Consider the following 12,291-nt stretch of genomic DNA (forward strand, 5'->3'; position numbering starts at 1 on the left):
ATGGCCGCCGCCATCCTTATTACTCCCCCAACCACTGGCACCGAGAGCTTGGTGAGCGTCAATCCTTCTTTGAGCCTGACAATAATCTTGTAATCCGCGCTTGGAAGGCGCGGAAGGCGCAACGCCACCGACCGCTTCGCGAGCTTTCTTCCCTCGGCTTTCAGCGAGGGTCCCCCGCTGACGCCATACTTGTTGCCATTATAGCCGGCTGATGCCATCTTGCCGGCTTCCCTATCTCCGCCGCTGAGGGTCTTCGTCAATGGGGCGCCATCCTCGCGTGTCCGTTTTTGCTGCTGCTGAAGGTCCACGACACGTTTCGACACTTTCCTCACCCAGTCCGAGCTTTCCAGTTCTGCCAGATCGACGTGTGTACCGTGTAACATTTACGCTCACTTCCATCGTCATGGTGCCGCCAGAGGCTTCCCGCGAGCCACCTCTGGGCCCTTTGGCCGCAGTGCCGGCTGCCTCGGCGCTAGAACTAATTTTAGGCCGAGCGAGGCGTACGTCGAGGTCGAACAAAAAAGACGCGATAAAATACTTGAAAGTCCACTTACGGGCTCGAAATCCCCAGGTTCCTTAGCACGTCCGAAACACACTCACAGCCCTTTTTCAGGAGTACATTAGCTTTTTTCACTATAGAAAATGGGCATTTCACGGAGTCGACGTGACACATGTCCGCTCGCTTCGGCCCCCTAGCGGTCGCCCCCCTTGTTTGGAAGCTTTCGGTCTGAATGGCTACCACGTTGCAGTCACTTGTGTTATGGCGATTATTCAAATCACTTCTCCGTTTCAATCATGCGCGCGCGAATTTGCGGAGCTAGCGCCATGAGTTCGCTTGGCCAAGGGTGGCCTTCATTTCTACACTCGTGAAAGATGCTGCTAAGATGCTTCTAAGCAACGGCACATGACATTTAGTTGCCTGAAGTGAAGCGGATAGACGTTTCCCCGCAGTTACTGCGCGTAAGGAGTCGACGCTGCAGAACGACGGTTTTTTTTTGTGACTGCATTTGTCTTTCTTTACTTTTCCGGCCTGTTTCTTAGGTATTCTGCCAGCTCCTATTTTCTCTGGTAGTCTTGTTAACTTCATGATAACTTTAACGTAAAATCTTTTGTGGGTTTGTTACATTAAAAATTAATTGTTTGCTTAAGTTTTCACGGCTTCAACCTGAATCGTATTGTTTATTTGGCGCTGTTTTTATTTAAAATCACCAAAAGCTGAAATCTTTGCTGTGATTTTTCTTGTCTCATCTCAGCTGCACAGTTAAGAAACGATTCATATATGCACGCCTGGTGATGGTGTATTTGTATGTAAATTATTAGACCCGCCCGGTTGATTGCAATTTTCTTTGAGCCTGTCACCCTCTCAGTAGGCAGAATTGTGTAAGCAGCTGTTTCAGTACTAGCTATTTAACAAGCGCTTAACTGGTTCTGTTTTTTTTAATATTTTCTAGGTCTTGGACTTCCAGCAAGGTTCATCTGGTGGGCCTCGAAATGATTGTGAAATAAATACCATTTTTCTTTGCAATAAAAATTGGATATGGTTTCACGTCACTAATAATAATATATAAATAATTATATAATAATAATATAAGGTCCTCAGAATGCCTCAATATGGCATCAAAAGTACATTACACGATGTTGTCTGGATATGTGTGAAATGCCGACAGAAAGTTTCTATGAATTGTAAGGACATCCTGTGGATATCCAGACGAAAGTATCTGTGGATGTCTATTCTGAGGCAATACGGACATCGCCTGAATATCCTGTGAACATAAAGTGGGCGTTCACGGATATCTACTGCACAATACATATCGGGGAAAGTACATTGAATGGACATCCACAAGATGTTTTATGGTTTTCTGGGGGCGAGGGTGCTCGTGATGGTAACCCTTCGACGAACAGCTGTGTTTTCTGCTAGCAAACCACCACTTTCCGCAAATTTTGTTTTGTTTTTTGCATGCTGCTCCCATTCCTGCAAGTACTATAGAACTCTTTCCAGAAACCGCAAGTTTGGGCTACCTGGTTTCAGCGCCGCCTGGCTTGTCCGCGATGTCATCACACGAATCAGGCGATTCATTTCTTTCCCGAAATCCTCTGTTGGCTGCATGGTCTCAAATGAGGATCTAATGTGTTCTCTATAAATAAACAGTGCTTTGATGACCTCGTAACTGAACAGTTGAAACGCGAGGATCACTTTCATTTTGTCAAAGCTGTTGGGCTCGAGGTGCGCGTTTGTAATTTTCGGCATCGCTTTTAGTGTAACATTTTCCCGATCTTTTTCGAAGGCCGCTTGTAGAATACCACTCTGGACATCTCCAGCTGGTGTTAGGTACCCTTTTTCAACGAATTCATTTCTCACATTCTTCAGTAGGTGGGGAAAATCTGACAAAAAATAAAGTTGCTTCTTGGAGTCCACTAGGTGCTCGGTACTGCTCCGAACGTGGCTTGAAGAACCTTGAGAAAAGAAAACTTGGTATCAGTTATTCTATCACATTTAAACATTGGAAACGTTACAGAGATACCCAATTTTAGTCTCATATCTTTTACTCCGTAACCATGCAAATGACCTCAGAAGAGTTGAAGCTTCAGCTTGTTAGGTTGTAATTCTGCAAAAAGGCCCAAGAGTTTACCTCCTTCTCGTTCCCTCCCGTCTGTTGCGCTGCCGCTTTCGTACGAATGCGTTAGGCATTGGCTTACATTGAAAATTACGTTGTATTCACTTACAAATGGTCAATAAATTACAAATAAAAAAAATTCTGATGCCGTTTGTGTTTGAAAAACCGAACGATGCATATCTGCTAAGTCAAATATGAGTTGAACGTTTACGTTACGTGAAGCATAAAAAACTACTATAACCACTGACAGGCCGTTTTATTACCTTTATAGCTTCAGTAAGCCTGAATCAACAGGCAGAATGACAAAAAGCCGAAGCGTTAACGATTATCTGCAGCTTTCTATGCCTCACGTGACCTAAACACAAAATTGGCGTCACAACCATTGTTTGGTATAGTTGAAACCGAAACAATATGTGAAAAAGTACTTGTTTTTAAATTATTTAGAGGTTTTAGAAGAACACATCGGGTAGCCTCATGTTACTGACGTCCAAGGCATCCTTACAAAGAAAGCACTCAAGCGAAAAATTAGCAGGGGCTTAGTTCGGTCATGCCAGGGTATACGTAGCGTGAGCTAAGGTTAAGCTGGTTATTCTTAGCTTTCCTGGTTGTCTAGGGTTAGCTTGATTATCATGCTTACTGCTACTTCAATGACAAACACATGGTGTACGCATTATGTGACACATGTATATTTATCAAGCGGCTCTGACGCAGCGTCACCCATCGCCCCAGAGCTAAGCTGGTTCCACAGCCGCTCGCCAGTTTTCTGCGACGCACGAGCCATCGGTTCCACACCCGGCCATCGCATGATCATCAATTGGACTTGGCCGCCACATGCCGCGCTTGCGCAGCATGGCTCTCCAGGAGCCACGCGAAACTGCTCAACCTCGGCCAGTGTAGCTCACGCTACAAAGCTGGGTGCCTATATATTACTTCACAGCTGCACTCGCACTACACGGTTGAAAAAAATTTGCATATTGAGTAGAAATCAACCTTGCCGCGTATTCCGAACAGCCCCCACATTTTCCTATTCCAGCTGGCGCCGTCGCATGTTATGGAATTCACAAAGAGACCAGATTTTTCCGCAAGCACTGTCGTTCCCGAAATGATTCTTGCTAGTGTTGGGGCTTTCCCATCGCCCTTTGAGGCGAAACCACCAAGAATTTGTGTCCAATTTCCTGCAGAAAGATAACAATTAAGATCTCACAGTTGGGCGTCCTACAAGGTTGAAATCTACGAAGAAGAAAAAGAGCTTACCAATGAATGGCTGGAACAGCACAATCATGCCATGGTCTGCCAGCACGTTCTTCTGGTCAGCAGGTGTATGATCTCCAAGGTCAACGAGGCCTTCAATATCACCTGAATTGCAGAAGAAGCACGCAAGGAACATCCTGCTTTATACTCCGAAATCTCCTTTCACAGATGGGGCTAAAACAATAAAAAGAAACATAACTGAAGACTTTATGAATATTGTCAGAGCACTGAGAGGTTAAAGAAATCGTAGTGAATCAGGACACCGCATTTTTCACACATGCATGTCCAAAGAATTGAGTGAACTGTACTCACCAGCTGATTTGACACTCAGGTGCTCCGAAAGCTTTACTTCGTCAATGAGGAGGCCACCATGACGACTGTTAACATCCATGGTCTTCGTCTTTTCATTCAGAGCATTGAACATATCGGCACTGAGGCTAAAGCCACCCTTGAACAGCTGCAGGTACTTCTGCAAACATGTTCGTCCTGGTAAAACCATCATGTCTTCTCTGCGGAGATGCTGATACAACTTTGAGCTTCACATCCTCATTAACATACACTACAAAATCCACTCATCGCCGTATCGCATGCGTTTGTCTGACTTCCTTCGAGCAGCGAGGAAACGACTCTTAACCGCTAGCTGCTGCTTTGATAGAAGGGATTTGATTTCGTTGTCGAATGCCTCTTCACTGAGCGCCTCATTTTGCTCTTTCATATGAGCCACTTGTATCATTGCATTCGCCAATCTTTTTTTTTTGGTTCTTGATATATTTCGAGAAACGTTTTTGCGCTTTTTTTTCATGAGGATTGCTTGAACTCTGCCTTTTCCTTTTTCTGCACGTTTGGGTGGGATCCAGGACTCTCTGGTGCTTGCTGAAAGCACACGATTGCCTATCGGTTTTCGTGGATAGCAAGCACTTGACCGAAAAAATCATGTCTCTATAGGAAATGTGCTTTCCTTAAGCAGGCTTTATGCCGCATCCGCAAGAAAGACTGGTCAAAGACACTTCTTTGATGAGGAATTCAGCCTCTTGGCAAGTTCTGAGGGTAGGTTTACCCTTCTCTGTCTCCCTCAGGTACACTGTGGCCACCACCATCTGCCCATATCCTGAAGACTTCCCAAACAGGACCATCTTTTTAATGAAAAGGTTGGCGAAGTTATGTTCTTCAGCTTCATAAAAGGCGTAAGCTAAAGAGTCTACTGGCACAGAAGGTACTTTAATCCATGTCACTGGAATAGAGATGCTGGAGAATGCGTGGAGACTCGTGGTTGGCAGTCGTTTCGCAGTATCGTTTTGCGATGTATTAGTGCGTAATGCTTCAGAACCACAGCTTCGGTTGCAGGTTTGAGTTTAAGGAGCTCCGGCGTTTGCACCAAATCCTTCCACGTCCACAGATTCGGCAATCTCAATGCCTGAGCCGAACTTCGAGAACTTCGACGCAGCATGCTTACGACGCTTTGCTAGAGGCCCTTGCTCATCAAGAATTCTGTTTTTTCTCTTGGCTGCTACTTTAGGCACGATGTGTTTTCGATCATCTGGGAATATCGTAGGTATGGCGTCAGGTTTCAGGCGCGGTTTATCAGGAGAATTCTCATTGGCAACACCATTTACGATGATGCTTAACGTGTGCTCGATGCAACTCTTCTCAAAGTGTCTCTCGCAAACCACTGCAGCTGTCGTCAGCCTCTTGTCTTTGCTGTTGATGCTGCGTTCCCATGCTGCAAGCCGCGTAGCATCGGATGGCACAGTAAACATGGAAACACGCTCCTTGTTCGAGCGGTAACCGCTGTTGCACAGCTGGACAAAGCAAATTTTCTTTTAAATGCAGAGCATTTTAGTAACTCACGATGTCACCCGCGTTGGCGTCCGTAGTCCGCGTCCGCATCGCTTCCCCTACACTATATAAATACTTGCCGGCGCCAGGTTTCGATCCAACGACCCTGCGGGCGGAACGCAAGGTACATGGTACTCTACCAACTGAGCCACAAAGCCGACACAGAACGGAAGGTTACGAACGTGCCTTATATCCTTGACTCATTCAACCGTCGGCCAGAGGTGAGCCCTCTCCCCCGCGTCCTCCTCGCCTTCTATCCGCTCGCAACGCCCTCTCTTGCCGCGTTCGGTTCGGGCGCACAACAGGTGGGGACGTGCGCAACACCCTCTCTCGCCGCGTTAGGTTCGCGCGCAAGAACAGGTGCGGCGCTCGCATCGCGCTCTCTCGCCGCGGTCGGTTCGCGCTTAAACCACATATGTCGTTCGCGCGCGCTGCGGTCGCTAACATCTGTGGCGTGATCGTGACGTCAGCATCACGCGTTCGCGTGGTGGCGATTTCGGCGCTATAACACTCTCTCGCGAGGGGCATTGGATTGGATTCGATTGGATTGGCTTGGATTGGCTTGGATTTGGATTGGCTTGGATTTGGATTGGATTGGATTAAAGTGGATTGTGTTGGATTGTGTTGCGTCATAGCCGCGCCACGTTGCGTCATAGCCGCTCCACGTTGCGTCATAGCCGCGGCAGGGGGTTCACGGCACGTTTCACCATCGACTTCATCGACAATGTCTACGCTGGAAGACAACAATTACAACAACAACCAATACGTAATCCATACGACTTGCAGGCGCGCCCCCCCGCAGAAATGCTCTGCATTTGATCGTGCCCCTCGCGAGGGGGATGTTTTTACCCTGGCGCTCATTGATACTGGAGCTGGGGTTTCTGTTATTTCGTTCGTCCCCAGTGTCCACAATGTCTTTGGCACCTCACTGCACCTAGTCTAGCTAGGACTTCGTGCTGTGGAAAGCAAAGATTGGCTCGCTTCCGCACGTGCCTGTTCGTTTAGACCAATAAAAATTAAAGCACGCAGTTGCAAGCAAGCATCAGCAAAGACCAGGGCCATAGCCATAATTTTTTTTCGGAAGGGGTTATGGGCTATCGGAAGGCAGGAGTTTTGCCCAAGGGAACACGAATTCTCGCTTAAGCGCTGCCCGGAAAACTTTCGGAGAAAGTTCGAACCACCCCCCCCCCCCACCCCCCCTTCTTGCAACGTTACTGGCAAAGACTGTACCCAAGGTCTGATGAATCTAGCACACACGAATGCTCGAGTTCACCGCCCTGCCGTGACACTTTTTTTTTTGTGCAGTACGATATCGGTCATCCAAACTTTTTATGGGCCTGGTACTGGTATTACAACGGAGTTATGGTAGAGTCAGTGACTGCCGAACAGGCAACATGCGCAACACGCGACGTGTTCATCAACCAACAGCTCGACGCAACACTTGACAATCGTGTAAGCACTGTCCACAGCGGCTACGTTGACAGAAACTCGGGCATCAAACAAAACGCCAAAGCGATCCCACCGCTGCAGAAGGGCGCACTTGCGTAATAGTGATAAAAAAACACTTTACCGCAGTGCATAGCTTCTCGATGCTATGCGCAGTGACGTTGATGCGCAGTGCCTTCGTGATAAAAGTAAAAACAACAAAAAAAGGCATACGGCCCAGGAAGTGACGAAAATGTTTTTATCACGTGACTTTTGATTGTGGCGTCACGACTTCGATCTGTTGATGGCCGGAAAGAGCGTCCCTTTCAAATTCCTCTGGCGCGCCCCTGTCGTGGAAGCAGATAATTCGAGTCAAGAGAACCGGATGCAGTTTTCACCCTTTCTTCGGCTCTTCCGGCTCTTTCCGCTCAGTTACTGAGCCGAAGAACCGAAGACCCGGGTCAAACGAGCCGTCTCTCTGCGCCATCTATTATCGGCGCGGGAAAGCAACTGTACTGCCGGGTCAGCTGGGTGTAATTTTTCAAATTCCTCCAGCACGCCCCCTGTCGTGGGAGCAGACAATTCGAGTCAGAAGAACCGGATGCAGTTTTGACCCGTTCTTCAGCTCTTCCGGCTCTTCCGCTCAGTTACTGAACCGAAGAACCGAAGAACGGCTCCCGCCCGCTCGTTTCGAGAGCCGCTCTTCGCGAAGCGGATCTTCTGAGGCGCCATTTGGGAACCGCGGTGGCGGCGGCGGTCAATGACAGATCGAGAGGCCGCAATGCAGCAGTGAACGAACTGCGTCTGTATTTTCAAAGTAATAGGAAAATAAACTCCTGTGACCATATGATTCACTAGAATCACTACAGTTACATTTGTGCGTGCAGTTGTTGTCCGAGTCAGGAACGAGCCGGATCTTCTCAAGCGCTCAGTTCCGCGGCGATTCTCGGCTCCCGGCTAATCTTCGGCAGAGCGGCTCTCCTAAGAACCGACGTTCAGCGGCTGCTCGCTCGATTAGAGAATCGTGCTGAGCATGGCTCTGATGGACTCGTGTCGGCACGGTCCGGTAGAGTTATTAGAGGCGTATCGGCCGACCCAGCTGGGTCTTGTGTGCAGCTTTCGCGTCATCTATTATCGCTACCGAAAAGCGGACCCGTTTGGCTTCGAATAAACTGAACAAAGTGTTATTCACCACCACAATATTAAATTAGTTTCTTGTATCATGTTTTCCAGAATCATTTTTTCTGGCGTCACAGCTCACTAGTAGAGATCATATTTGTGAGGTTGTAAAGTTGACAAAAAAATCACGCCATACCCACGGAATGAATGATGATAAGTGGGGCGAAGCTCGAGAGGGGGAGAGCATCGGTAACCGTAACTCTCCCGTGAAAGTTCGCCCATTACATCATTAAGAAAGACGTAAGACTGTGTGCGTACATTGTACAAATCAACTTTTATTTTCGGAGTCAATGCTCCCAGGCCCAGACCTGGTGAAAGACCCGCGCCATCGAGGACTACCCCACACCTCCACCACAATTTGTCACGTAGGATGGGACACAACGGTAAAGAAAGAACTTTTATTTAGGGCGAACTTGTGCCCGAACAAGACGAGAGGAAACGAGCAAAGGTCCTTGCGTCTCGTTCGATCTCCGAGAACGACTGCCTGCGTTCGTGGCGTGATCTCTTGCGTGATCTCCCCCTCGCAGTGCACGTGCGCTCGCGCCTCCGTTGGCGAACACAGACAAGCTCGCGCTCCCGGTGCCGAGTTTGCGCTGCCGGTTGCAGCCGGTTCTTGCGCGTGCAACGCGGCCCACTTTGCGACATCTCCGAAAGCATGCGGCGGTCACATACCACGAGACACAAGAGATGGACAGACCCATGGCTTTAGGAGCTTCGCCCCTAAAAGTTGCATTTATTTGCACTGTCGCTTTGGATTTGACATTTTTCGGCACGGTTACACGTAAGTGACCAGCGTCGGAAGACCACAATCAGGAACTCAATCCATGAGTTGACCAGACGGTGAAAGCGCGCAGCACGGATACACGCGCGCACAGAACCGACGCACTACGCACGGAACTTGTTGGATAGCACAGCATGCCTTGCATGAGCAGACACTCACACAAAGCGGTAAATGCTGCATCTCGGTGCATAAAAATACGCCCACAAGCAGTTTGACCGCGCACACACAGCGTGAACTTGAAGCATTAGGAAGATACAAAAGCGCGTCGTCTGCTGAGGCAACCTCTCACACCGTCGCCTGCTGAGACAGCACCCTCTCGGCAAGCAGCGGCCTCTGCCGCCATCGATGGGCCTTCATTACAAACGGCGCCACCCTCTCCCATAGCGCATCGCTGGCGGTCCGCACACTAGCCAGTATATTCTAGGCAATATAATAAAACACTGTCGTGTTAAAATGAATGGTCCGCAAGTCCGGAAGACACAGAATAGCTTGTACGGGAATGCAGAAAACCTAGTGTAGCTTCGCAAATGTAAACAAGTTCATCTAAACGTAAGCCAGGTAGGACTCACAGGAACAACAAGACGCGAAAAGCACTGCTATTACGCAAGATATGGGGGTCAGGGGTGGGGGAGAGGTTGACGCTCAATTATTGTTGTGTTCAAATTCGAAGTGAAATCAAGAAATGAAAGTTTTATTAATCACGAACACAGGTTGCGGGCTCAAGTTCCTTTTGTTTTTTTGACTTTAAAGAATGGCAGATCACTCGCCGGACGCATTTTTGAAGAATTCAGGGTAAAAGGTGTCGTTTGGAGAGTGTAGTATCAGATCAGGCCCTTAAATGTCAGTTTGTGATAGATTCCGCAGGCTCCCCCTGTCATATCACGATTTTTCGAAGACGAGTTAGGTAGCGGACGGCGATTTTAACTTCTATCTCCCATAACACATATGACCAACGCCGTCCAAGTAAATTGGAGTAAAGAATTACAACATATTTCCTCCTCATTTTACGGTCAACAAAGGTACATGATGCTTTGAAAGCGTCACGTGTTTTCTCCATGTAGTAACATAATGAACCTGCAGTGAAAGTAAACTCAAGAAGACAATACAGTCAGGACACGACAATGCACCGAAATGATCGGCATCGTAAGCCTCAAAAATAGAAGACGACCACCCAAACACCACTACAAAAATGTCATGCCCGCTCCCAGAGGTCAAAATGAAACCTTAGGGGTTCGATTGAAGCTTATGCACATGCATGCGTCTTGGCACAAGCCCGACACATTTGTTGCCAGCGTTTTCTTGCAGCAGATTTCTTGGTCCTGCTAGCCGACCAAACGGAACGGCGGCAGCAAGCTGTCACCCCTACTACCTTGGAGATGGTGGTGTTGAGTCAGGCGATGAGGCAGTCCACCAGGCTTAGGGGTTCCTCCTGGCAGGCCAGTATGGTGGCCCCCAGCGGCAGCCTCTGCTTGGTGCCATTGCTGGACAGCGGGAGGGCAACTGATCCTGGCCCACCAGCTGCTTCTTGGTCCACGTGGGAGGCAGGCTGTCGCTAGCGCTGCCGGACATGCAGGGGTTCATGATGCAATGGTGAGAAGAACGGGGACCACTCCGAATCCTCAGCCACCCAGAGCTAAGCATACGCACGAAGTGGAGCTGGCTCAAGCAGTCTTTTCTCAGAGCCCGTGTTGTTACTAAAGGCAGTGATAAGTGTGAGTAGGAACCCCCATCGCTAGCACCGATGCTCAACCTTTCTCCACAGTTAGCCGGCATCCGAGATGAATAGAATAAAGGCTTAGATCATTGCAACAGATAAGCTACACGGACGAGTTGAATACCGGACTTACGAAGCTTGAATAAAACGTACTTTTGGGCTAGTTGGTACATAGGTAATGGGATGGTTAGCGCAAAGAAGACGAGGGCGGTGGCAGGCGCCTGTCTCGTCCGACACCGTCCTCATCTCCTTTGCCCTAAGCCTCTAATTATTGCTAAGGATTGGCTTTGGGCTAGTGGAGTACACATTAGTGACACTAAAAAACAGCTCAATGGCGAGGACGTATGAAGGGAAACTATAGCGCTCTAGTTTGCCGTTTCTTACGTCCTCGTCCTTCCCTTGTTTTTTCGTGTCAATACAGAGTACTCGACGCCATGACATTGCTTAGCAGTAGGCAGCCAAACCACCACAGCTCCTCGGTACGATGCCGGTCACCCACGATCTGTTGCGGGGAAAATATCAGAAGTCCCCAAGACCGGAAAACTAATATCTGTTTACGGAACTTATTTAAACGCCGAAAGCGTATCAACGTACAGTCATGGACAATTCAAATGCGAACCGCAGAGCGCATGGCCGAAGATACCGGTGCCGTCACCTGGCAGCGCCCGTGGAAAACTCACGGACATGCGCAGTTGAGATGAAGGAGCGAGGCTGCGTGACTCACTCCGATATGTTGCCCTCTGCTCGCTCGCATGCTTGCTTTGTCGCCGCGCCGCAAGAGCGCAGAAAGCTGAGCTGTTAGCGAGGCGGCGCAAGATAGTTAGCAACTGCGCTTACTCAGCGCTCGGCGCCCACGGTCGGCCGCTCCCCGCCTTTGCCAGCGTCACATAGCTGCGCGTGCGTGGCGCAGTGACTCGAACGAACGACGACCATTGGGACTGGCCGAAAGCCTCTTCGCATTTTATACAGTTTTGTTGACACAACACCGACACCAGGAAAAGAGTGACGTGTCAACAAAACTGTATAAAATGCGAAGAGGCCCTGAGCAATGCCCTCATTTGAAACCGACCATGCCAAGCGTTCCGGAGGAAGACCGACTGCGCATGACCGACCTCTTCCAAGAAGGTACTAGACAGCGCGATATTGCGAAAGCCATAGGACGACCACTATGCACCGTGAATCGCATCCAGCAAGCGTTCCGCAATGAGGGCCGGATCGAGAATCTTCCCCGAGGACGCAGACCACGGGCTACTACAAGTAAGCAAGACATGCTAATCGTGGCCGCCGCGGCAGTAAAGCCGCCCTTGACGTCTAAAGAAATCAAGTGTGAGTTCGACCTTTCGGCAAGCACGAAAACTGTTCGACGCCGCTTACATGACGTGCGGCTACGAAATTGTGTCCCTACCAAAAAGCACAAGCTATCCGAAGCGAACCAGCTTGGGAGACTGCTTTTCGCAGAAGACCACGCAACCTGGACGGCGGAAGACTGA

Source organism: Haemaphysalis longicornis, unplaced genomic scaffold, assembly GCF_048455015.1.
Source record: "Haemaphysalis longicornis isolate Haplotype H1 unplaced genomic scaffold, Haemaphysalis longicornis Haplotype H1 scaffold_1, whole genome shotgun sequence".
Taxonomy (NCBI): domain Eukaryota; kingdom Metazoa; phylum Arthropoda; class Arachnida; order Ixodida; family Ixodidae; genus Haemaphysalis; species Haemaphysalis longicornis.